The sequence below is a fragment of the Macaca thibetana genome, chromosome 14 (assembly GCF_024542745.1).
Source record: "Macaca thibetana thibetana isolate TM-01 chromosome 14, ASM2454274v1, whole genome shotgun sequence".
Lineage (NCBI taxonomy): Eukaryota > Metazoa > Chordata > Mammalia > Primates > Cercopithecidae > Macaca > Macaca thibetana.
This window is the reverse complement of record NC_065591.1, coordinates 19921951-19946962: the sequence shown is the minus strand read 5'-3', so window position 1 is coordinate 19946962 and position 25012 is coordinate 19921951. Positions and strand designations below refer to the sequence as shown.

The window sequence follows — 25012 nt, the reverse complement described above, 5'->3', positions numbered from 1 at the left end:
AGCCCCACGAGGCTGGTGAGGCAGGGATTCCAGCCACAAAGGGCTCTGGACATGATCCTCAGGAACTGAACTTTCTCTTTGGGACCTCGGGGGCCATGAAAGGGATTTCCGTAGGGAGTGAAATGCCACCCTGGCACGTCTGTGTGTCCATTCTTGTTGCTGCATGGTGCGCTGGGGTGGGAGGGAGACTGCCAACAAGCAGACCCATGGGGATGCCGAGGCCCTGACCAGGGTGGCCATGGGCAAGGAGGGAGGGAGACAGCAACAAGAGGTGTTCGGGGGACAGATTAGACAGGGCTTGGTGACTGATAGGACGTGGGAAGCAAGTGATGGCTTGGGGACTATGAATCGCAGTGTCCTCTGGCACACTGTGGGGTGCAGTCCCCCACACAGGCAACCCAGTCCCCTCACGGAAAGAGGGTTGCGACGCCACTAGGACACACCTACTCCCCTGTGGTACAGGGCAGTTGCACCGCAGCAAGTCTCCAGCCAGCCGTGGCTGCTGGGACTCTGAGCTCTGTACACACCACCCCCTCTGCCAAGAGTGCCCTTTTGGGACTGGCCACAGTTCAAATAGTGACTCCCCTGGGAAACCTTCCCCAACTTCCTCGCAGAATTAGTCACTCCTTTCTCTGGCTTGTGCCAGCATCTGATTCGCAAGTGTGTTAGTCCTTCACCCACAACGGGGTCCTTGTCCCTTTTTTGGCTTGTCTCCCAAATAGTCTACAAACTGCCCAAGGCGAGGAGTACCCATCGTTTGTTATCCTGGTGCCTAGTGCAGCGCCTGGCACTCGGGGGTCACTCAGTATGTGTTTGCAGAATGCATGGGTGAAGGAGTGTGAGTCCGCTCACCAAGACGTGGACTCCAAAAGAAGATGATGTGTCTATCTGGGCTCTGCTGGGTTTGAATCCTGAGACTCATCCACATGGATGCACCAGGGAGCTGGGCACAAGGATCAAAGCTCAGGGAGGTGATTCGCCAGGGGGTCTGGCCCTCCCTGCCCCTGCCCGGCTCATCCCTATCCCAGCCCTGGGGGCCTCCTTGCCAGCGTTGGCCCATGGGCTGCTCTGGAGAGAAGGAGCAGGAGAGTTCCCGAATTTGATACTGTCCATTTCTCCCCTTGGGGAGGCTCTTCTCGGGGGACATTTGGGATTCAATTTTCATAAGTAAATAAGGCTTGGGGTCTATTACACCTCAATTTGCATACAGAGGGATGTGGAGTGAATCCTTCTTTCCTCCCTGCTCATCTTTCCCAGAAAAATCACAGTGGATCCATTACCAGCAGTCCACCCTCCACCACTCCTGGGGGAAAAGAAATGACATTTTCCCTTTACATCGGAAATACTTAAAAGTCCCAAGAATAGATTTATAGGAATATTTTAACCTTTCCTTTGATCCTTGAAATGTCATTGTTCTGTGGGCTGAATCGCCAAATGTGACCTTTTCCAGTAACCACAGGGCAGGGAGCCCCTGCTGGCTCTTTGAAAGGAGCTTCATATGTTCTCCCTGCAGCTTCCCCGATACCCCACCCCCACTCCTGAAGCTCTGAGTCAGTGGAAGGATTGGTGAGGGGAGCAGCAAGCAGGGGCTAGCCAGGGAGGACCAAGCAGCTCCTACCTTACTTACCAAATAAGGATGAGCTAAATGTGGGTCCATCGCTAGTAACTTGCTCTGTGGCCTGGGGTTAGGCACTTCCTCTCTTTGGGCCTGAGTTGCCTGTGAAATGGGAAAAACTGTTGCACCCTACTTCAAAGAGCTGTTGCAAGGACTAAATCAGACAATGCCTGTTGTATACCTCAGTGATTGCTAAACAAGGCTGAAAAACGAACAACCCCTGAAATCAGTGCCTGACAATACCAAGTCTTTATTCTCAAACTCACAGGTCTGCAGGATGACTAAGGTTCAGTGATCCAGCCCAGGTTCAGCTGTGTGGCCCTGCTTCAGGCTGCATGTGGGTTGGACTCAGGCAGGGCCCACACTGAAGGGGCCTGCTCTTCTCATAGTGGAGCCACTGGAGTGCAAGGGGACAAGCAAGAACACGCAGCACTGCCTCTTCTGGGCTCAGCTGGGAACAGGACCATTGTCACTTCCACCCACCTCCTATTGGCCAAACCAAGTCACATGACTGAGCCTAACATAATAAGGTGGGGAAAAGGCATTGCCTCCAAGGAGAGGGGAGTGCGTATTTGCTAAACAATAATCTAATCTACACAGCATATAAAGCCCCTGGCACTATGCCTGGCAAGTGATAGAAACACAGAATATTAATTCCCTTTCATACCACATCGCATCATTACTACATTCCAAAGCTCAGATTAATTACTTATAATTCATTATAATAGCATGAGCCCTTTTGGCTAAGAATACATACCTTATTGTCCAGAATATGTGGGCAGTGATGTATTACACGTGAGTGAATTCTCCAGATAACAGAAACTTAAATACCTTTAAGCTTTTTTATTTTAATTATTTTGATGGAAATGTTTCTAGAGTATATTTCACATCTTCCCACCTTCTTAAACAGAGGCTGTCAAAGGCTATTTAATCCACAATATTGATGCATTGGGACCACTGCTATGAGCGTCTGCCACAGCTCTCTGCCGATCTCTAGGGCTATTGAGACGTCTGGCCTGTTTGTCCCTGCACTGAGTGGCCCTGTAGGGACAGTTCTTCTCCTCCTCCTGTCCTCAACAGTAGCCCTTAGACATCAACCCTCCATGGGTCAGTTTCTAATCATCAGAAATGAAGGATAGGAGATTCAGGCTAAATCCAACACCCTTCCTGAGTCATTTTGGCTCTCACTGAAATCTTTGCTGCTGGCAGCACCAAGGAAGACACTGTTTTAATAGACTGCTACCATAGTTCTAATCAGGGTGGAGTTTCTGAAGCCTTAAGCATAACCAGCAGTTGAAGAATTTCAAAAGGTGGTTCATCTCCTCACTACATTCTAAAGGAAGGCAGTAAGAGGGAATCCTGACAAACAGTTTGGGGCCCATGTGAATGTCAGGGAGACGGATGGAATGTAATAATACTCCAGAACTGATGGACTTTCCTTCCATACCTTTATTCCAGGCTCTCATCCCACTTCTTTCTCCCTGTCTTTCAACTTCTCTCCATCTGTGTGCTTCTATCTCTCCTCTCTGGGGACCTATCTGTTCTTTTTCATCCTCTGATTCTCATCCTACATCCTCCCTTCTTCTCCTCCTTCTCCTACTGGCTATAGTATGGAGAGGAGAGGCTTGGAATGATCATTACTCAAGCTTACTCCAAAACAATTATTTCCTTCTTCAAGTATTATGCTTCTTGTATTAGTCCATTTTCATGCTGCTGATAAAGACATACCCAAGGCAGGGTAATTTATACAGGGAAAAAGATTTTGTTAGACTTACAATTCCAGTGGCTGGGAAGGCCTCACAATCATGGCAGCAAGCAAGAGAGCTTGTGCAGTGAAATTCCCGTTTGTGTGTGTGTTTGTTTTGGTTTTTTGAGATGGAGTCTGGCTCTGTCGCCCAGGCTGGAGTGCAGTGGCATGATCTCGGCTCACTGCAACCTCCACTTCCCAGGTCCAAGCTATTCTCCTGCCTCAGACTCCTGAGTAGCTGGGATTACAGGCACGTACCACCACGCCTGGCTAATTTTTGTATTTTTAGTAGAGACAGGGTTTCACCATGTTGGTCAGGCTGGTCTCGAACTCCTGACCTCATGATCCATCTGCCTCTGCCTCCCAGAGTACTGGGATTACAGGCATGAGCTACCGCGCCAGGGCGGAAACTCCCGTTTTTAAAACCATCAGATCTCGTGAGACTCATTCACTATCACAAGAACAGTGCAGAAAAGGCCCGACCCCATAATTCAATCACCTCCCACCAGATTTCACCCACACATGGGAATTGTGGGGATTACAATTCAAAATGAGATTTGGGTGGGGACACAGCCAAACCTTATCACTTCTCTTCATCTTGAGTTCCTAAAACCCAAATGGCAACAAAATGCCACAAAAATTAAGTCATACCTTGCTTCTGTGAACACTCTGATTTTTTCCCCCAGGAAGTCAGTGATTGTCCATCAGAGAATACCTTGGAGGCCAGGCTTCTGATTATAAAGTTCTCCAGATCTCTGGTTGCTGTGGATGGGTAACGGCCCACCTCGGAACTGTCCTGAGTGCTGAAATGGTGCCTGGTTGCCGCCAACATTCCTGTTCCTTCACTGAAGTGCTCTGCTGGAGCACTAGGTACATTGGTGTTTTCCTGCCTGGATATTCTGAGCTATTTCTATGTGGAATGCCTGATCCGAGACTCCCACAGCCTCCTTGTTATGCCAGTGATAGATGCCCGTCTGCTCAGCTGGCCGGGATTTGGGGAGAAGTGTTTAGGCCAAGAACATATCATAACAGTTTTCTGTAAAAATGACCTTTAGGCTATGACAGCTAACCCTTTTGTGCTAGGTCCAGGATTGATCACACCAGAAGGTTGATTGCTGGTGGTGAACTCACCCCTCCAGGACCTGGCTTCAAGCCAAGACAGCTATGTTCTAGCCTATGCTCACCACTTGCTAGTCATGGAGAATAGCTATTTCTCCCTTTGGGGGCCTCAGTCTTCCCATCTGTGCAATGAGGGGCTGGGAAATACAATCTCTAAGATTCCAACAAACTAGGACATTCCAAGATTTTACATGTATGTGGCCCAGGAGTGGAATGAAGGAGAAAGAGCCCTCAGCAGTCAGGAGTCCTGATTCCCAGTTCTGCCACTAAAAGCTGTGTCATTCTAGGTCAGCCTCTTAACCTCCCTAAGTCTCAATCTCCTTATCTATAAGACTAGAAGGATATCACTGTCCTTCCCACTTCCTGATGTCATGGAGAGGCTCAGGTGAGATGGGGAAGCACTTGGTAAGGTACAGATAACTACACGGTACTGGGGAATGGTTTCTTTACAATAGGAGAGCATCAAAAGCTATTCCCGGCCAGGCCCGGTGGCTCACACCTGTAATCCCAGCACTTTAGGAGGCCAAGACAGGTGAATCATTTGAGGTCAGGAGATCGAGGCCAGCCTGGCCAACACAGTGGAACCTCATCTCTGCTTAAAATACAAAAATTAGCTGGGCGTGGTGGCAGATGCCTATAATCCTAGCTACTTGGGAGGCTGAGGCAGGAGAATCACTTGAACCTCGGAGGCAGAGGTTGCAGTGAGCCAAGATCGCGCTGCTGCACTCCAGCCTGGGCGACAGAGTGAGCCGCAAAAAAAAAAAAAAAAAAAAAAAAAAAAAAAAAAAAAAAAAAAAAAAAAAAAAAAAAAAAAAAAAAAAAAACTAGTCCCTTCAGAGGGAGCATGAGTTCAGTTCAGCACCCTGTTGACTGAACAGTACCCACAGTTTAGTACCCTATGGATCAAAGGACATAGTCTCTTTCCCATCTTCCTCCACTATTTCCCAGTGTGATGGAATCAATGAGCCAGGGTGATATCAGTCTCTACTGAGGACAAAACATCCCAAATGCTAGGTGTATTCCTTTATTCAGTAGGCAATTACTGAGAGCCTTCTATTCTTGCCCTCACAAATCTTCTAATCTAGAAGAGGAGACAATTAATAAGTTCCTAAATACCTAGGTGATACTCTTTTCAAAAGTACTCACTACTGGGAAGAAGACAAAGTGGAGGAGGAGGATGGAGAGGAACTGGAGGGGTGGTCAGTATAGGAAACCCTTAGCTCAATACTGGGTACATGGTAACTGCTCAGTAACACAACCTAATAGGCAGGATTCTGGAAGATGCCTTGGTTACTGAGGGAGCACATAGGAGAAGGACATGGAGACCAAGATGTGATAGCAGATATAATTAGGAGTGAACGAGGAGAAGGCTGAAGGGAGAGTATTCCAGACTATGAACCAATGGCTGGGCAGGTGGCAGCTTGGTGGTAGGCTCCGGGAAGTCTGCATTGGCATGGGGGGATAAATGGGAGAGGGAAAGATCTTTGGGATAGAGAGGCCAAATAGGAAGAGGAGGCCACTGGAAGAGAGGTGACCATGCCTGAGGTAGTGACCATGGAGACAGGGAAGAGTGAGAATGTGGATGTTAATAAGGAGATCAAATCTGTAAGACTTAGAGATTCTGTGAGCCATAAGAGGGAATGTGTGGGCTGAAGGCAGCAGTAGGGTGATGGAAAGCCTGGCCAAGAGCTTCTAGAACTTGAAGCTCACCATTTTTGGATGACACTCTGTGAATAAAGTGTTCCCTATGAGATACTAAGATTACTATAGGGTAATCACTGGTGACAGAAACATCTGCTCATGCAGGTTCGTGTCAAGTCCAGGGTTGAAGGAGAACCCCTCATCCCAGGTAATTCTTGCCCCTCTGCCATCCCAGCACCTGTGAACTAGAATCTGGAGCCCAGTTGTATGCAGCTCCCACACCAAAAAGAGGCACAGACTCCAGAGCAGGAATTTCCCCCTGATAGGGCAGAGGAGGGGTAGGATAACTTCCTGCTGCCACCTTCCTCCTATTTCTGCTGGACTAGGGTCTGTCCCTTTGGAATGAATGGTTCCAGTATGAGAGATCAGAAAAAGGAGTGTGTGAGAGATTGCCTTTTCCCCAAATGGCCACACAAACAAATATCCCATCCCTCATGCTTTTCTTGCATTATGATATTGGCCTCCATCAGGATGTGGGTCTGCACTCCCCCTTTAACTTACACTGACCTTTATAACTTTCTCAGTCAATAGATGTGGCAGAATTGATGCCCCATAGCTTCTGAGGGTAGGTCATAAAAGGCAGTGTGGCTCTCCCTGGCTCTCTCCCTCTGTCAAGATGCTTGTCCTTGGAATCCATGTTGTGAGAAAGCCCAAGTCACACATAGAGACCACATGTTCCAGCCAACAACCCCAGCTAGGTCCCCAGTGACAACCCACACCAACCACCAGATATGAGGGTTCAGACTCCAGCCCACAGTCTTCAAGTCTTCCTGCTGCAGTCCCAGACATCATGAAACCATACTGCTGTGACCTGTCAGAATTTCTGACTCCAGAAACTGTGAGAGATAATAAACAATTACTGTTGTTTTAACCCACTAAGTTTTGGGGTGATTTGTTTTGCAGCAATCGATAACTAATACAAAGGATCACTAAGGTGACCCAGCATGCAGGGGGAGAGGTTAACCCAGGCCTTACACAGGGAGGGGCTTAGCTTCATATTGTTATTATCTCTCTCTGGCTTCATCATCGCTCTCACCACCTCCACCTCCACCACTATTTATAAAGCACCAGGTTCTTGGCATTCAATCTCTATAATCCTTATACCAATCAAGTAGGTATGCTTATCCAATTTTACAGAAGAGGAAACTGAGGTTCTGACGGCTTGTGTGGTTTGCCCAAGGACACAGAACCCACCAGTGTTAAACCTAGAGACAGATTATTGTGATGCTGTGATAGTAGCTGACCTTCATTGAGCACTGACTATGAGCCATGCACCATGTTAGGCACTTTACGTGCATTTGCCCACTTAGCCATCCCTGCAGCCCTATCAGGTAGGTTAATAATTAGCCCATTTTATGGTTGAAGAAGCCAAGTCCAAAGCAGGTAGGTAACCTACCCAACGATCCTCACCTAGATCTGCCTGATCCCTCCCTCTGCCAGAAGGGAGAGGCTCCCTGTCCTTTAACAAGGCCCAGCAGGCAAAGGTAGGTGCTTCCTCCGCTCCCTCTCAGTGCTGGCCTCTGGTCATTCCAGCATTCTGGCCTCTGGTCATGCAGCAGCAGGCAGCCCCAGGGTCCCAGGATGGCACCAAGGTGTGCCTGGGGCAGGGTGAGGAGCCATGACCAGGACAAACTTGGAATCCCAGTGCTCCACCAGACAATAAATAACCCCACACTAAGTGTCTAAACTCTCCCAAAAGCTGCATCAGATGGGCTTCCACATCTCAGACTGGAAAGCACTCAGGGCAGATTTATCCCTCCGCGAGGTCAGACAGCCATTGTATTTCACCGTCGGGCCAACAAGGGCCCTCATTCTCTGGAATTATATTTCTATCAAATATTCATTTGTCTGGTTTATGGGCTCCTGAAGACCGGGTCCACTGGCTCCTGCCAGCCGCATGCTCGCCTGGCTGTGCCAAGGCCCATTCTTTACTCTTTGCTCACAGCCCACTGCGTGGCAGAAGGCCCACCCCATGTTGTCCACCTCCCCCACAGGGAAAGGATGAGGTCCCCTGAGCCCTCCCATGACTCTTTCCCTTCTCCAGGTCAACCCAACGCTTAAGATTGGAAGCCATAAGAGCAGGAGAAGGTCGCAACCACTTCCCCAAAGCCAAGAGGCCTGCCACAGGTGCTGGCTGCTCCACCCAGAGGTGCTGGCTGTTCACACTTGCAACCCTTCTCTTAAGGACTGTCCTCAGCTGACAGGAGCTGCCTCACTCAGAGAAAGCTGGAAGATTACCTCCCTGCACCCCAGGGGCATCCCATAGCCGATGACTGCCCGTAGAACAGGGAAGCCCTCTTGCCACCAGGTGGGACAAGCTCTGTGATACAATTCCTACTCCGTAGCTCCCCGTGGGACCACAGCCTTGCCTACCTTCTTCTGCCCTGTCCTCTTCTGTCCCCTAAGGGTCCTCCCTCGATAAACCACATGTGTAAGGTTCACCTTCCAGGCTTTTCTTGAGAGAACTGAGCCCAAGATAGGACCTTAAGCCCAATAGCTCTTCATCCCACAACTTGGAGCTGATCTCCTGGATAGCTTCTCGCTCACACAGGAGAAATGGAGGTTCTCACACCACGTAGACCCTAGGGTGATGCTCCCTCTAAACCTGCCAGAGGCAGCCCCCTACCTCGTTGCCCATTCTATAGAAGTGGAAACGAAGGTGCAGTGGCTTATCCAGGGTCAGGTAGTTAGTCTGGGGAAGATCTTGGAATAAAGGCCAGGACTATTTGACTCCAATCCGTTCTACCACACCAGAGTTTTCACTAGAAGGGGTGCCCTGAGCCCCATGCTTTACCCATCCCACCCTTTCAAGAGCAACTAAAATGCCACCTCTTGCAGGTAGCCTTCCTTGCTTACCTGTCAGAGCTCATCATGCACTCCTGTAGGTACAGCATATGTACTTTGGTCTAGCTCTATCTTATTCCACCCTCAGTTACAGTTAGGAGTTTCTCCACTTTCTTTCATGGAAACGTCCTTATCCCCAAAACCACAAACACTTATTTAGGGCTACAGAAGGGCCAAGAAGTCACCATCTGTGTAAGGAAATGTCATTTTCCTTAATAAAGGCAAACTCACATTCTCCAAGGATAGACTGGAGGAAATTCTTCCCGGGGAGAGGGGCCCCCGTCTCCGACTTGCCTGGGCCCCCAGTTTGCACCTTCCCTTTGAAGCATCTCTGATTACTGTTGCCATCACCAGGCTGACCTCAAAGGACACTCATGAACCATAACACTTTGACCCAATCATGGACAAATGTCCTTCCCATATCCCCAGCACCTAAGAGCTGGGACTGTTAGACCTGAGGTCAGGAATGGCATCTGTGAAATAAACACCAAGAGAATGATCACCCAGATCAGTGTTCACTGTCTTCAGGCATCCCAGCACTACCACTCACAGAATGTTGTGTACTCATGCCATCCACATAATTATTGACTTAATATATTTCTTTACATCAACTGTTTTTCTTAGCACAGATCTGTTTATTTAAAAAGGAAAGTTTTTTCTTTCCTGCATTAGAAAACCAGAATCACTTTGCACAAAAGCCACCATGGCCCAAGAAGGCTGTGAGCCTGTGCTCTGCTTTCTTCATTAAAATGAAAGATTTCAAGGGCTTGAAAGGCCTTAAAGACATTCCAACCTCCACCAGAGCCATTCTCCTTCCAGGATCAGGATTGACAATGATTTCAAAAGTAAGTACCCTTCTTACTCACGATTCAGAGAGACTGATGCCAAGCCTGAGAGTGCCTGAGCTCATCTAGGGAATCCACACTTTGAGAAACACTGATCCCGATTACCTGGCTTACAGGGTCCAGGTCCAGCTTATTCAGCTTCAGCCTGTGGCCCACTAAAGCATTCACTTCTCCCTCCTGGAGGGCAGTCATGTGCCCTACTCACCCCTAAACCCCGTGTCTGATATACAGCAGGTGCTCAGGAATGCTCGTAGAATGAGACTGAGGCTGAGAGAGATGACAAGGAAGGGAGAGGAGAGGGGGCATTGAACAGCCTGGCATCTGACTGGAATCTGTGAATTTCTAGTCCAACAAAGGCTGATTTTTATTTATGTCCTTTCTTGCAGTAAGTAAAGTGGGCTTTCTTTGTGTTTGAATGGAAAGCACATACCCTCAGCACCCTATTGTGAAAAAAATCAGGCTTTATTGTAAAAACAATTGTGCCAGATTTAAAGCAGGGATTAAAATTGAGGAGTGTTAAGTGTGGTCGTTAATACATCAGGCTTTTTCTTCCAGTTGGAGAAGGAAGCTATGCCAGGCTGCCGCTGCTTGCTTTCCTGTGGGCCAAGGAGGCAGAGGCATAAGGATGCTCATGGCAGGGGCACTCGGCATCTGGGGGTCTCTGAGTCCTGGGGCCCAGAGCACCCTGGGCAGAACATGGAAAACACGGGAACCCTACTTGCAAAAAAATAAAAAAAAGAAAGAGACGATATGGCCTGATGGAGGATCTTTTTAGTCTTATGTATAATACATTTATAGGCAAAGCCTCACAAACTTATCCATTTCAAATCACCTATGGTTATATATATATCACAAATCCCTTCTATTTTAAATTGAATGCATAAAATTGAAGTTCACCTGGAAACAGGACTAAACAGCAGAGATTCCACCCTCCTCCTACATCGTCTACCTTTTCTTCTCTAACCAACTATGGAGGCTGCAGCAGTCATCGCCGAGTTGGCCAAGCAGGGTGCAACCTTCTCTGCATCCATTATCTTCTGTCATCCTGGCACTGACCCTCTGAGATTGATCCCATCATCCCTCTCTTCCAGGGGCACAGAGAGGGTAGGTCAGCTGCCCAAGGTTCCAGAGCCTGAAGCAGTGGAGACAGGATTTGAATCCAGATCTGATTCCAAGGCCCACATTCCTCACGTGTCTTTCCTCTGCCTTCTGAGAATATGCTCCAGGAAACAAGGCCAGATCTTCAGTGACCAAGAGTGGGAAGGAAAGGGGGCTGAGTGGAGAAGGGAAGCAAGAACACTCATGGTTTTGAGTGTGTTTTTTGTGCTCAGCCAGTACTAAGTGCCAGGAACTTTGAAGTGAGAGATGTAGTCCTTGTCCATCAAAAACCATCTACAGAAAGACTGGGGCTAATTTCTAAGCTTGTGTGAGACCACAGGTTATAGTCATGGAGGGAATCCACCCTCAGAAAGAGTAAAGAGAGAAAGAGAGAGAGACAGAGAGAGAAGGAGGAAGGGAAGGAAGGAAGGCAAGGCAGGATGGAAGGGAGGGAGGGAGGAAAAGAAAGAAGAGAGAGAGAGAGAGAGAGAGAGAAAGAAAGAAAGAAAGAAAGAAAGAAAGAAAGAAAGAAAGAAAGAAAGAAAGAAAGAAAGAAAGAAAGAAAGAAAAGAAGAAAAGAAAGACAGAAAAGGAAGAAGAAAAAGAAAGAAAGAAAAAGAAAGAAAGAAAGAAAAGGAAGAAAAGAAAGACAGAAAAGGAAGAAGAAAAAGAAAGAAAGAAAAAGAAAGAAAAAGAAAGAAAGAAAGGGAAGAAGAAAAGAAAGAAAAGGAAGAAGAAAAAGAAAGAAAGAAAAAGAAAGAAAGAGAAGAAGAAAAGAAAGAAAGAAAGGAAAGGAAGAAGAAAAGAAAGAAAGAAAGAAAGAAAGAAAGAAAGAAGGAAGGAAGGAAGGAAGGAAAGAAAGAAAGAGGAAAGGAAAAGAAAAGAAAAAAGGAGGGAGGGAGGGAGAAAATTGGAAAGGGCTCAGAAATCAGCCTGAAAGAGCTCCCAGCAGCCAAAGTGGAAAGGACTTGAGCAACAAGATCAATAACAACAGTGCTAAATTCTAACCCAAAGAATAAAAGAAATGCTCCTGAGTCCATACTGATATAAATAACTGAAGACATAAATAGAAGAGAAGACTTAATGTCTTACACAAGGGTTCTGAGTAATAAATGTAGAAGGAATGAGGGAAATAGAACAGCACAGTCAAAACTGCCACAGACGAGATCCATAGATGGATGCTAAAATTAGTGGGTGAAAGTTTGAGCAAAAACAAGATATGTGTGCAGTCTCAAAGTATCTCCTCCTAAATAAGGAGTCATTACAAAGGGAAGAATAATAAGTTTATAGTGGAGAATCCTAGCAGACACCACCTTAACCAAGTGAGGAAGGTTAACATCACTAGTTATGTATGACTAGTACATACCAACATCACATACCCCCAATACGATGCAGCTGTGCTGCACGTCCCTTTGTGGTATCTGTCCCAGGAATGCATAACCCCAATAGAACCACGAAGAAACACCAGATAGACACAAACTATCTGGTTTGTGTCTGGAATATATCTAGAAGAATATTCCGCCAAAACAAAACTGATCAGTACCTTTCAAAAGTGTCAGAGTCATAAAAGACAATGGAACACTGAGAAGCTCACCGACTGGACGAGGTTAAGGAGACACTAAATGTATGCAATGTGATATCTTGGACCAGATCCTGAAACAGAAAAAGAACATTCATGGGAAGACAAGTGAAATCTGAATACATTCCAAAACTTAGTTAATAGTGAATAATACCGTCACAAGAGTCATTTCCTAATTTTTGGTAAATGCTGTATGACTGTGGAAGAGTTTAACATAAGGGGAAACTGGGTGAGGAGTATATGGGAACTCTTTGACCAGCTTTGCAACTCTGCTGTGAGTCTAAAATTAACTCCAAAAACAGTCTTTTTTAATGGTGTGGTAGGCTGAATAATGGCCCCCACAAGAGATCCATGTTCTAATCCCTGAAGTCTGTGAATACTGCCTTATACAGCAAAAAAAAAAAAAAGAAGAAGAAGAAGAAAACAAAAAAGACTTTGCAGATACAATAAAAGATCTTGAGGCCAGGCACAGTGGATCACATCTGTAATCTCAGCACTTTGGGAGGTCAAGGCAGGTGGATGACCTGAGGTCAGGAGTTCGAGACCAGCCTGACCAACATTGTGAAACCCCTTCTCTACTAAAACTACAAAAAATTAGCCAGGTGTGGTGGTGGGTGCCTGTAATCCCAGCTACTTGGGAGGCTGAGGCAGGAGAATCGCTTGAATGTGGCAAGTGGAGGTCACAGTGATCCAAGATCAAGTCGTTGCACTCCAGCCTGGGCAACAAGAGCAAAACTCCGTCTCAAAATAAATAAATAAATAAAATCTTCAGATGGGGACATTATACCAATTATACCAGATTATCACGGTGGCCCTAAATGCAATCACGTGTACCCTTATAAGATGGGAGGGGACGGAAGAGGAGAAGGCAATATAGCCACAAAGGCAGAGACTGGAGTGACACAGCCACAAGCACAGGGTTGCCAGGAACTCCCAGAGGCTGAAAGAGGCAAGGAAGGGATTCTCCCCTGCAGCCTCCAGAGAAAGCACAGCCCTGCAGACAGCTTGATTTCTGCCCAGTGGCACTGATTTTGGATCTCTGGCCTCCAAAACTGTTTTAAACTTGGTAGTTTAAAATGAATTTATTCTTGTTGTTTTAAACCACCAAGCTTGTGCTAATTTGTTACTGTGGCAATTAAAAGAAAAACTAATAATATGCAAATTGTCAAAAAAAAAAAAAAAACCCTGATGGGATTGGCCTGGGTAGCCCCCAAAGTTCCTGCCAGCTGTGGTACTTTCGATGCTTTCGTTCTTCAAGGTGGAACTGCCTGACCCTTGATCCCCGAGAGTATCCCTGGGTACCTGCCCCAGAGCTTGCTGGGAGCTGCCTAGCTAACACAGCTCTCTGTGCAGGCTGCGTTTCTACTCCTCAGCTGCCATGCTCAATAATGGCTCAAAGTTTTCTCCCTTTGGACCCCTTGGATCAGTCCAGCCTGCAGTCAAAGGGCAGAGGATCTGTGCTACACCCATTCTCCCAAAGATGGAAGAGCTCAGCTGTCCACCAGCTGAGGACTTCACAAGGCTAGCCCCAAAATAACAGTAATCGTAATTATAGTTCTCCTTGGTCGAAAGCCTATCGGATGACAGATTCATTGTCGAGCAATGGTTCAGAGAGGTTATGGGGCTTGCTCAAGGTCACACAGCTTTTCCAGTAGCTGAGGCAGAGTTCCAACCCAGGTGTCTGTGACTCAGAAAGCCCATGTCCCCAAACACAACGTCTTGCTGCCCCTCCAACAGCCTGCTCCCCACCCGTCCTCCACCTCCCCAGCCATGCCCTCTCCCTGGCAAACCCCAGCTACATAGAAAACTCTAAAGTTGCCTTTCCTGGGCCCCCTGACTGTAAAGCATCCAGATTTCAGTTGCCTTCATGAAAACACCCAGATTCACTGGTGATGAAAATCATCAGCCTCGAAACCAACTTAGGGAATTTAGAGAGCTTCTCTCCTCTCACAGGTGTTTTATTTGCCCCACTCTTCCTCCCAAGCCAGGCCTTTGGAAACGGCTGGCACTGCTGCAGCCTGCAGAGAAGGGGACCAGGGACAGACTCAGGCTCCAGAGTGGGCAGAGAATGGCTTCTGGCCATTTTGGACTTCAGGAACCTGATCACGAACTCGGGCGCCCATCAGCCAAAACTTCCCCTTCCACAAGGAAGGGACACCAGGCATTTTGCCAAAGTGGGTCTGGGAATTATGAGACACAGCTTCCACTTTTATAGGGACTTGGCAGGGGGCACTCCGCCATCTCTGTGGCCAGCCCAGGAGCCTTAGACCCCACGATAACACAGCTCACCAGGGCCCAGACTCTAATAACAATCTCTAGAGCTTTTAAGGTCAAACGGTCCATACTTCACCTGGGGCTTGAATTCCCACCAAAACTTTAAAGTTCTACCTTTGGGGGTCACAAACTCCAATGCCTCTGAGGGTCAGGCAGGTAACCTAAAAGTATGAACTGGGCCTAGCGTGATACAAGGAGTGATGAGGATGGCGGCAAGGAAAAACACACATGCAGCCGTTAAATGTCACATATTTTTAGACACTGAGCCAACAACACAGATCTCGGACCACTGGTTTGTGGCCTCCTGAGGACAAGGGGTCCTTCCTAGCCTCATTGCTTCCACTCCCTTCCTCTCCATCCTCTAGCATTTTTCCATGCCTTGGCCCCTCCCGTGTCCATCACCTGGATCACCTTGTCTTCTCACTGTCCACATTCTTAGAAGCTGGATCAGGTCAAGTCCTGCCCCCTCCAGAGAGTCCTCCCTGACTTCCCCAGCCCCCAGAGTCTCTCTTCCCATGCTTCTTGTCACCCCTTAACCACAGAATCCCACATATGGTCCATCATTTGGGAGCATGTTGGGGCACATTTGACTTATAGCAGATCAGGCTTCTCGGCTTCATCTACCTCAAGCACCAGGAGGGTGGGGTCTGGGCCTTGTACCTTAGGTCAGTGAATTTCAGACCTAGAAAGACTTCCTTCAGGTCAGCTGCTCCAACTCCCTGATTTCACAGATTCGCTCGCCTTCCATCCAGGACCTGGATTTACTCCCACCACCCCTGGGATCTTCATCCACACCAGTGTTTTCCCAGTGGCTGAGGGGCTTAGCATTGGAGCCACACAGCACCCCTCTCTGAGCGCCCACTGAATGCCCTGACTTTACAACAAGCAGCCACTGAGCTCAGGACGGCCTGCGTGTGCCCAGAGCCTGGAACCTTTGCACACATCAAGCTTGTTCCACACAATGCAGAAACTGGGGCTCAGTTCAAGAAGTCTAAAGTGAAGAGGACCCCTGGAGTTCCCCCAAATAATAATAGCTACACCAACATGGTGCTGCCAGTGTGTCGGGTACCATTAATCCTAATGGCGACTCTCGGAGGAAGATACTACTATTAGCCGTGTTTTACAGATAGGAAAAGATACAGCAAAGAGGTAAAGAGGCTTGGCCAAGGTCATGCAGCTAGTGCATGCTGGAAAGCAGCTTCTAAAAGTACAAGGCAGACCTAGGAATAGCTGCCAGCCACTGCTCCCCACCCACAAATTTTCTAGAGCCTGCTCCTCTGTTCCCAGGTATTGCTAAGCCCTGCTTGCTTACCTGACTGTCTCTGGGGATCAGTACCTTGGGCTATGCGTGGCACCTGCCATGGAACAATTGTCCATAAGCACAGCTGTCCACCCCACCAAGTACCCAGACAGTGAGCCTCTGGAGGGAAAAAGCAGCCATAGCCCAGAATCTGGCACAGGGGAAGCACTCAGTGATTATTTTATTGAATAAATGAAAGTCCAAGTGACTGAAAGAAGGAATCAATAAAGTGCTCCTTTCTGGGGGGGAGGCAGCCCATCCACAGCCAGCCTCTTTGCCCTGGCTGCCCCAGGGACTCCATTTCCACCCCTAATAGGATGGCCAGCTCAACCTGATCTGTTCCTTGCCGAGGCTCCTCCTTGGGCTTGTCTCTGCAGTGGGGATTTCAAAGTCATATTGGATTAAGACCTGCTCTGGCTGTCACCTGTGGTGCAAAGCTCGCCTATCAGGCGGTCCAGAAGGGCCAGGGTATCTAATGGAGATTTGCTAATAAGATCTGAGTTGGTGAGCTTTGGATCCTATTAACACAGGAAAGTGCGCGCCTGTCTGTCTCCTAGAAAATTGCAAGCACGATAGGAAAGTCGCTTATGAATATTAATGGGACTGGAAACAATGCCAAGAGAAATTGTTGATGTGATTGGAAAGCTGGGAGGGGGCTGTGGGAGAAGGGGCGGCCTCTCTTCTTTCCCACCCTTTCCTAGCTCTCTAGAGCTGCCTGGAATGGAGAAGTCTGTGGGGCTGTCACAGCCAGATGGAGAGTGGTCACAGACAACCAGAGAAGAGAGCGTTGTACCTGACTTCAGGGCCCGGACTCCCCTCCCCAGATCCATGCAGGACAGTCCAGAGTCAGTCTGTGGGAAGCATATGGTGAGGTGTTTGAGAAGGAACATGAGCCCCCCTTCTTTGACTCTTGCCCTTCTTAGGTGAAACAAGCATCTCTCTTGGACTATCTCCTGAAACCAAGACCTGTCTAGAGCACCAGCCAACATGGAATTCACAGGCAGACCAGTGTGGACAGTGAGCCAGGGGAGAGCTCTCAGCACAGCCCAAAGAATGTCAACGTCCAAAGGACTCATACTGGACACCCCCAGGTCCCACCAGCAGTTTCAAAGCTGTGCTCTAGGGACCTAGCCGTCAGGAGAGGGGGCTCAGTTGCCCCACTGAAGAGGGGCAAAGCCAAGGAGATTGAGCACTGGGCTGCAGTTTCAAGACTGGAATTCTCCTGATCCCCAGTCCAAGGCTGAGAGTCCAGAGGTGGATGAGACATAGTACCTGCTAGGAACTTACAGTCAGATGGGGAAGGCAGACAGTCACCTGTACTTATCTCAAGCCCCGTGAGAAGGGCCAGCGCTAACTGTGCTGTTTTCATCCTACTTACCAATGAGAAAGAGGTGAAGACCTCAATAGGAATATGGGCAATGGCCATGAGTAGCTAGTCTGCAGGAAAGGAGTGAGCAAGGTGAGAGCCTCACAGTGCCCAGGCTGCCGCCCTGATCAGTGCCAACTACAGGGCACAACCTTTCTCCAACATCTGGGCTATGGGAGATGAGAGACTAGCTTCTCAGAGCTCCAGTTTCCTTGTCTGGAGCATGAGAGTTGAGCTCTTACCTCATGGAGATATTAAATAAGATAACGTACGTGCAGCATGCAGACCATTCTGGCACAAAGGAGGCACGCCACACACCTCTATTTGCTTCCTTTCTTCTTTTTCCTCTTTGGGATAGAGCCTACCCAGAACCTCTCCACCTGAGGGAGGACCTGTCAGCCAGGCCCAGCCAATTAGAGTGTGATATCACTGGGCCACCGTGATTGGTTCAGGGATAGGGGTGTGCCCTGACCAAACCAATCAGAGCCAAGGGGGCTCAATTCCAGGACTTTGGTTGGTGCTTTGGGAAGGGTCTGGCTCCCGCTGAGGTTGCTGAGAAGGGTGGGCATCGCCTATGTGGCTGGTAGCCACTTTGTCCCCATGAGGCTGGTGCCATCTGGGAAAGAAACCCTCACAGAGGAAAGCTGAGCAGGAAAATGAGAAAAAAAAGTCTCTGAAGACATTGTTTGAGCCCCTGAATACATCTATGCCTGAACCGAGAACTACTCTCTGGAATTTTTTTTTTTTTTTTTTTTTTTTTTTTTTTTTTTACAATACACAAGCCAAAATATTACTTTTTTCTTTAAGTCAGTTGGGTTTCAGCCCCTTGCAACTGAATGAGTTTTAGCTAACCCATTTAGCTATCTAAAGTCCTGGTCCTGTGACCACTGCCCAACTTGAACTAGAAACTAGCAGACATCCCTTCCCCTCCTTTCTCACTTCTACCACCTGCTCAACTCCAGGATGCAGAGGATGTAGTTGCCTCCAAAGGCTCGGGATTCAGGAAGCCTCACGCTCTGTTTCCAGATCCACTCATGGGCTGTCCTCCGGCCTGAGGTCGGCTCCATCTGCTTCTCTGCCCACAGGTGGAATGCAGAGGTGCATCCCCCACCCCAGGCTCGGAGGAGTAATGTCCCGGCAAATCTGTCTGTACATCCCGTCCGCACCTCTGATTTCCCAGCCTGAAACAGTATGGAAATGACAGCTCTGCCCTGAGAGAGCAAAGATTAGCAGTGTGTCGGGGAGGCGGGAGTCCATGGCTTAGACCAAGGTCTCAAACTGATGGCCCACAGCCAAATCCAACCAGCAGTATATTTAATTTCCCCAGTGTATGTTTAAATTTTTGTTTCACTCAAATGTTTTTAAGTGAGAAATTCTTCTTCTGGTTTGCCAAAGGCCCAGAATTCTGTTTTTTTTTTTCAACACCCCTAATTCTCTGCACATTGATATTGCCTGTCTGACCTCAAGGCATATGAGTCTGCAACTCCTGGTTGAGACCCTCCAGCTGCCTTTTCCGAACGGCATGCAGAGAGTTTGACTGATGTGGTCAGTAGTTTCTGGTTTACAGGGTTACATGGCAGAAGCTGGGGGAATGGCCAGTAAGAATCATTAATATAATGGGTGAGATGCATTACTTCTTTTGCCCCTTCCTGTGCTAACTCTCCCCAGATCCAGGCTGCAGGCCCCATATATCTTCTGTCTGGTACTGGCCTTTGTGTGAATTCTGGGACTCTGCCCTCCTCAGACTCATCGGTTCTCCCATAGGTGCCAGGCCATCCTGCCCTGCCCCAGACCCAGGGAGGTCCACTGCGGGCAGTGGGGCCCATGCAAGCCTCTCAGCTAGTTTGCATTGTATTTGTGGGATAATTACTAATAGCACCGATCATTTTTATTAGCTGAGCTGTCTGCATTAAAATGATAGATTTTTTTTTATTAAGAACATCCGAGGGAGCTGCCATCACAGCAGGAGAAGGATAATTTTCTATTTATTTTAAGAGCAGATGGTTACTAAAATGTTCAATGTAAGTAAATTGAGGACTGGCTGTGGGGTAAACATATAGGAAATTTCCTGGCCTGCTTCAAGCCTCCTGACCTCTCTCATTCTCCCAGTCCCTCCTTTGTGGGAGCTGACCAGTGAAGAATTATCTCCCATGCCACTTGGGAGAATCCAGGCCTCAGGTGTGGTGGGCTGGAAGGAGAGTAATGATCTGCTACAGTCCACCCCAGAACTGGAGGTGCTGCTGAAGTTGTTACAGAGGCTGGAGCTTAGGAAATCAGGAAGCAGGGCAGAGGCAAAAAAAAAAAAAAAAATCTATTCTTGCCACAGAGCAGTGACAGATGGGATTAACCTACCTGGGTGCTCTAAACCTCAGTCTTCTATCTGAACAGTGAGGGTCTTGTACCAGCCACAGCTCCTAAAATAGGCTAAGAAGGGAAAGAAAAGTTTTATTTAAAAATAAAGTGTTGGAGGTCAAGAGAGCAAGACCATCCTGGCCAACATGGTGAAACCCTGTCTCTACTAAAGATACAAAAAATTAGCTGGACATAGTGGATTAGCTGGGCGTGGTGGCACGTGCCTGTGGTCCCAGCTACTCGGGAGACTGAGGCAGGAGAATAGCTTGCATCTGGGAGGTGGGGGTTGCAGTGAGCCGAGATGGTGCCACTGCACTCCAGCCTGGCAACAGAGTGAGACTCGGTCTCAAAAAAATAAATACGTAAAGTGCTGGCAACCAAAGTTATCGGAAAACATTGAGTTAGACAAGTTTTTTATTGCAGGGCTTCTCAGAACATTTACTATGTTCACATAGATTGTATTTCTCCAAAGCGGGCAATCAAAAACAGTAAGTTCCAAACTTACTGTCCAGTGACCGTTTTTTTCTCCCCAAGGTACAGTGTACGGTTTGGGAAATGCTGGCTGCTAAGTTTTTCCAAGGGCTTGCTCAGCTCCAGTGTCTCGGCTCTGTGAACCATTTTCATCTAGAGATGTTTCTTTACTCATTCAGTTATTCCACAAGTCATCACTGGCTGCAGACCATGTCCATGGCACTGGGCTGTAGGCTGCACATACAGCGGTGCCTGGAATCCAGGTGCTGCCTCCCACCCATATCCCCTCGGCCTGCCCTAGAGGTCTTCCGGAGTCATTTCCACTCACATCTCCCTGTTCCTGAATCACTGTGCCTGGAGGCATTTTCCTGCTGTAGGAGTAGATTCCCCCCAAGCATGAGCAGGCTAGATATGCCAAGGAGTTAACATCCACCCACCCCACCCCAGCTCCAAGCAACCCTCAAGCAACAAAAGATGGGAGGTGTGAATAAACATCCTAGCTTCGAGGGGTCGGGGGTGTGGAATTCAGAGGTGTGTTCCACAAACTGTGGTTGGTTGCCCAACCACACTGAGTTCCTGCTGCCCATAGCAGTATCCCCCGATTAGCACCGCATTTATTGACTTTTTTCCCTTCCCTATTGTCCCTTCCCCACTCTCTCACAGTACATTCTGGGATAACCTCCCAAATACAGAACCTGTCTCAGGTTCTGTTTTGAGGGAACCCAAACCAAGACAGCTTCTGCTCACATGGATCTTACAGCCTGGTGGAAAAGGCAGCAAGAAATGGATACTCAAGTAAACGAATATATGATTACAAATTATCATGAGACGTATCAAGTGAAAAAATGGTGATATGGCACAATGTGAAGGTAGGCGAGCTAACTCGGGAAGATTCTGCTAATGCTCAGCTTGTTCCAGCCTCAGTGACTCAGTGTCGTGGAGGTGACTGACACCCAAATTGGAATGCACTATGAAAGAAGCAATCATAGAACAAAATGGGACATGACAGAACCAGGAATTGCCCTTCCTGGACATGAGGCAGCCTGCTGCCTGGGACTTTAGCCTGTCACACTGAAGATCTGTTCTACATCCCTCATTCTAACGTGTACGTGACAATATCCTTGTTTATTAACTCTCTACAAAGATAAGCGTGTTTTCCCAGCATTAGCCCTTAGAAAAGCCTGGATGTTTTTCTCCCATGGGGTCTTTCAAGTGCCTCCCCGCCAAGGTGTTTTTGTGGGTAGTTGTTTAGTCCACAAATGCAGGTGTCCTGTCCTATCCCACTGACTCTGGGAATGGAGTATAGTATTGGAGGGACCTTCCCCTCTTAGCCTGGGATTTCAGGCCCAAGGTACTGTAGAAAGAGAAATAAATGAGCTCTGCCTGCCCTTGTTCTGAAACATGAAAAGCAACTTGCAGACCAGCCGAGTAGGAAACCAAGCAAGCATTTTCCCATCAGCAAATTGTTTTTTTTTTTCTCTCTCTCTGTCTCTCTGTCTCTCTGTCTCTCTGTCTCTCTCTCTCTCTCTCTTTAAATAATCGAAAGGGGAAAGAGGCCAAGGGTAGAGCTGGGATCCAAATTAAAACATGGGCTTGTAGGCCAGGCTCAGTGGTTCACGTCTGTAATCCCAGCACTTTGGGAGGCTGAGGTGGATGGCTTACAAGGTCAGGGGTTCGAGATCAGCCTGGCCAATATGGTGAAACCCCGTCTCTACTAAAAATACAAAAGTTAGCTGGGTGTGGTGGCAGGCGCCTGTAGTTCCAGCTACTTGGGAGGCTGAGGCAGGAGAATCGCGTGAACCCAGGAGGCAGAGGTTGCAGTGAGCCGAGATCGCACCACTGCACTCCAGCCTGGGTGACAAAGCGAGACTCCATCTCAAAAAAAAACAAAACCAAAAACAAACAAATAAAAAAAACATGGGCTTGTAGACAGAGACACAGAAAGAGATTGAGACAGAGGGAGAGAGAAAATAATGACTGTAGCTGAAATTGCAACATTGATGAATTCTGATAGAATTATCAATGAATTTTACTTATTAGTGATTTCTATTTTCTAAGTTTTCATTCATTGAGCATGCTTCAATGTGCTTTCATAAAAACACAAATGTACTGTTTTAGACGAACCCCACTGGCTTAGCATAGTAGGTGCTCAGTAAGTGTGCGTTGATCTTTTTTTGGAAAATGGGCCATCTTTTTGGAAAAATGACCCCAACTTTCAGCTTCTGTGATAACTCATGGGGACAGGTGGGTGGCGTCTCTGAGGTCACCTGTCCCTAGGGCTACCATACTTTTCCAGATGCAAAGTCCTTTCTTTTAACCAAACCTTCCTCAGAAGCCCAAAGAAGGGAAGAACACTCTGGATAAAATGTTTGTGGGGAGAGGTTGGGGCATCCCCAGGCCCTGAGACACTATTCTGTAGGCCTCAATGTAAAAACTATGATTTTACTGTCACCATCTCCACACACGTACACTTTTTTTTTTTTTTTTTTTTTTTGAGACAGAGTCTCGCTCTGTCGCCCAGGCTGGAGTGCAGTGGCATGATCTCGGCTCACTGCAAGCCCTGCCTCCCTGGTTCACGTCATTCTCCTGCCTCAGCCTCCCGAGCAGCTGGGACTACAGGTGCCACCACCACACCCAGCTAATTTTTCATATACACATATTTTTCAACAGGAGGCTCAGAGAGAATTCACACTGAGGTGAGTTGGTGGCCAACCCAAAATACAGCCAGAACTTGCCCCAGGATGGCATCTCCTTGGCCTTGACTGATCTGTCGTGAGCTAATCTCTGTGGACATGGCGTGGGGAGGGGCTACACTAATTGTCTGAAGTTCATCAGGGCCCACCCTTAAAGCTGGGGGTCAGTGAGTCCCCACAAACCACATAACTGAGAACATCAGGGTACTCTTGGTTATCAAGGGGTAAGAGGTACTAGAGGGAGAGGAAACGAAGCCAGGACTGCAATCCAGGAAGCCCCTGCTAGCTCTGATGACTAACATCCTACATCTACGTGGCCTCATCTGTAATGTGACATTTTTCTTCTCAGAAACAATCTCTCAAGGCCTCTCGCACGCTGGGGTCAGCAGGGGGCAGTGGAAAGCCAGAAGATCAGGCTCTGCTATGTGCCCTTGGGTAACTCATTTTCCCTCTCTGGGCCTCAGTTTGCTCCATCTACGGGAGTAAGATTAGATCAGGGATGGCAAAGAGGTTTACTCACCTGTCAACTGTGATCAATCGGTAGAGACCGCGTGAAGAGACTGCTGAAAAGGATACCAAGGCCACATCTGAGCTCAGTGGGAAGATGACATGATCCATCCATAATGTGGTTTTGCCTTTCCCCCAACCAAGGAGTCCAATCTGGCAGAAGGTTCTATGCAGGGCTTCTTGTACCATAGGAATCAGCATTGCTGAGCCTGAGGATTCCTGCAAATGCCCGGGAACTCCAGGACCTCCCAAGGACCCTCCCTCTATTCTGCAGGGTTGTCTCCCCACTCTACTCTGCCTGGCTCAGAGCTCAGAGGCCCTCAGGCAGAGTGTGAGGACAGTGAGCTCTTGTATGGAGGGGCCTAGGACAGCCATCCCTGGACGATGCCCCAAAGCTGCCCCAGCCCCATGGGCTGAGATGCAGAAGACAGTCTGTAAGGGAGAGCGTTGCTCACAGGTTGACCTTACTCTGTACAGTAAGTATGTGTTCCTGAGAAAATTGCGCTCGAATTGAATTTTTATACATGGAATCCTATTTCAGCAATGATTTACAACACAATTTCAGAGCTACTTTATCTTCATTTTGGAGAAATGTTCCTAACGTTTCAGCTTTAGAACTCCCCTTCCTTTTATAAGCACTAAGAATGTTCCAGTTAGATGGGGCCACAGAGACCACCAAGTCCTACCCTTTTCCTTTCCAGGTAAGGAAGTTGAGGTACAAAGAGGTGAGGACTGGCATTTGTCAAGTGCCTGCTAGGCTTTGGGTACCGTTTTACTCCTGACTATGTATCACGCTGCCCGATTTTCCAACAATTCTACAAGATGGGATAGGTTTCATTCCCACTTTACAGACATAGTGAAGTTCAGGCAGATTAAATAGCTGATACAGGGACATGCCCCCAGCTGGTAAGTGGTTGCTTCAGATCCTCCAGGGTCTTCTCATTGCCCATCCGTCATGCCTGTGAGGGTCTATGGGACCAGGCCCCTACCCACTGCTCTGATCTCATCTTCCAGTCACCCCTCCCTCACACCCCTCCAACTTTACAGGCCTTCTTTTTAGTCCTCAACACAGACACCCCAAGGCCTTTGCACTTGCTGCTTCCCCTACATGGAATGCTCTTCCCTCTCATTGTCACCTGGCTGGACTCCTTCATTCAGGTCTCACCACTCAGAATTCACAGCTCCACGAGGTCTCACCCTCCCAATGAATCACACATCTTCTATCACGTTACTTTGCTTATTTTCTGCATGACACTTATCACTATATGAAATTATTTATTTAGTTTATTTACTTATTAGTTTTCTCCCCCACTAGAATATAAGCTCCATGAAGGCAGGGACCTATCTACTGTTTCCCACTCTATCTCCAGTCCCTAGAGGATCTGGCATATAGATGCTCAGTAAAGATCTGCACAATAAATGAATGCAGTAGGTAACCTAGGATTGAAACCCAGGTCTGCACAACTCTGAAGCCCAGAGAGCTTTTGCCATTGTGCTGGAA

General features: G+C 47.9%; 1 protein-coding gene across 2 annotated transcripts in view; it reads left to right on the top strand.

The window, feature by feature from the left end:
* MAPK8IP1 (mitogen-activated protein kinase 8 interacting protein 1) overlaps window positions 1–25012 on the top strand; it is a 631105-nt gene that overhangs the window by 314936 nt on the left and 291157 nt on the right. The window contains exon 1 of one of the 2 annotated variants that reach the window (XM_050757552.1): window positions 5939–5942. The exons of the other annotated variant lie outside the window; for it this stretch is intronic. The gene's annotated coding sequence lies outside the window, so the exon portion shown is untranslated. Of the gene's footprint in view, window positions 1–5938; window positions 5943–25012 lie in introns of those variants that run through there. 2 annotated transcript variants of the gene reach the window in all.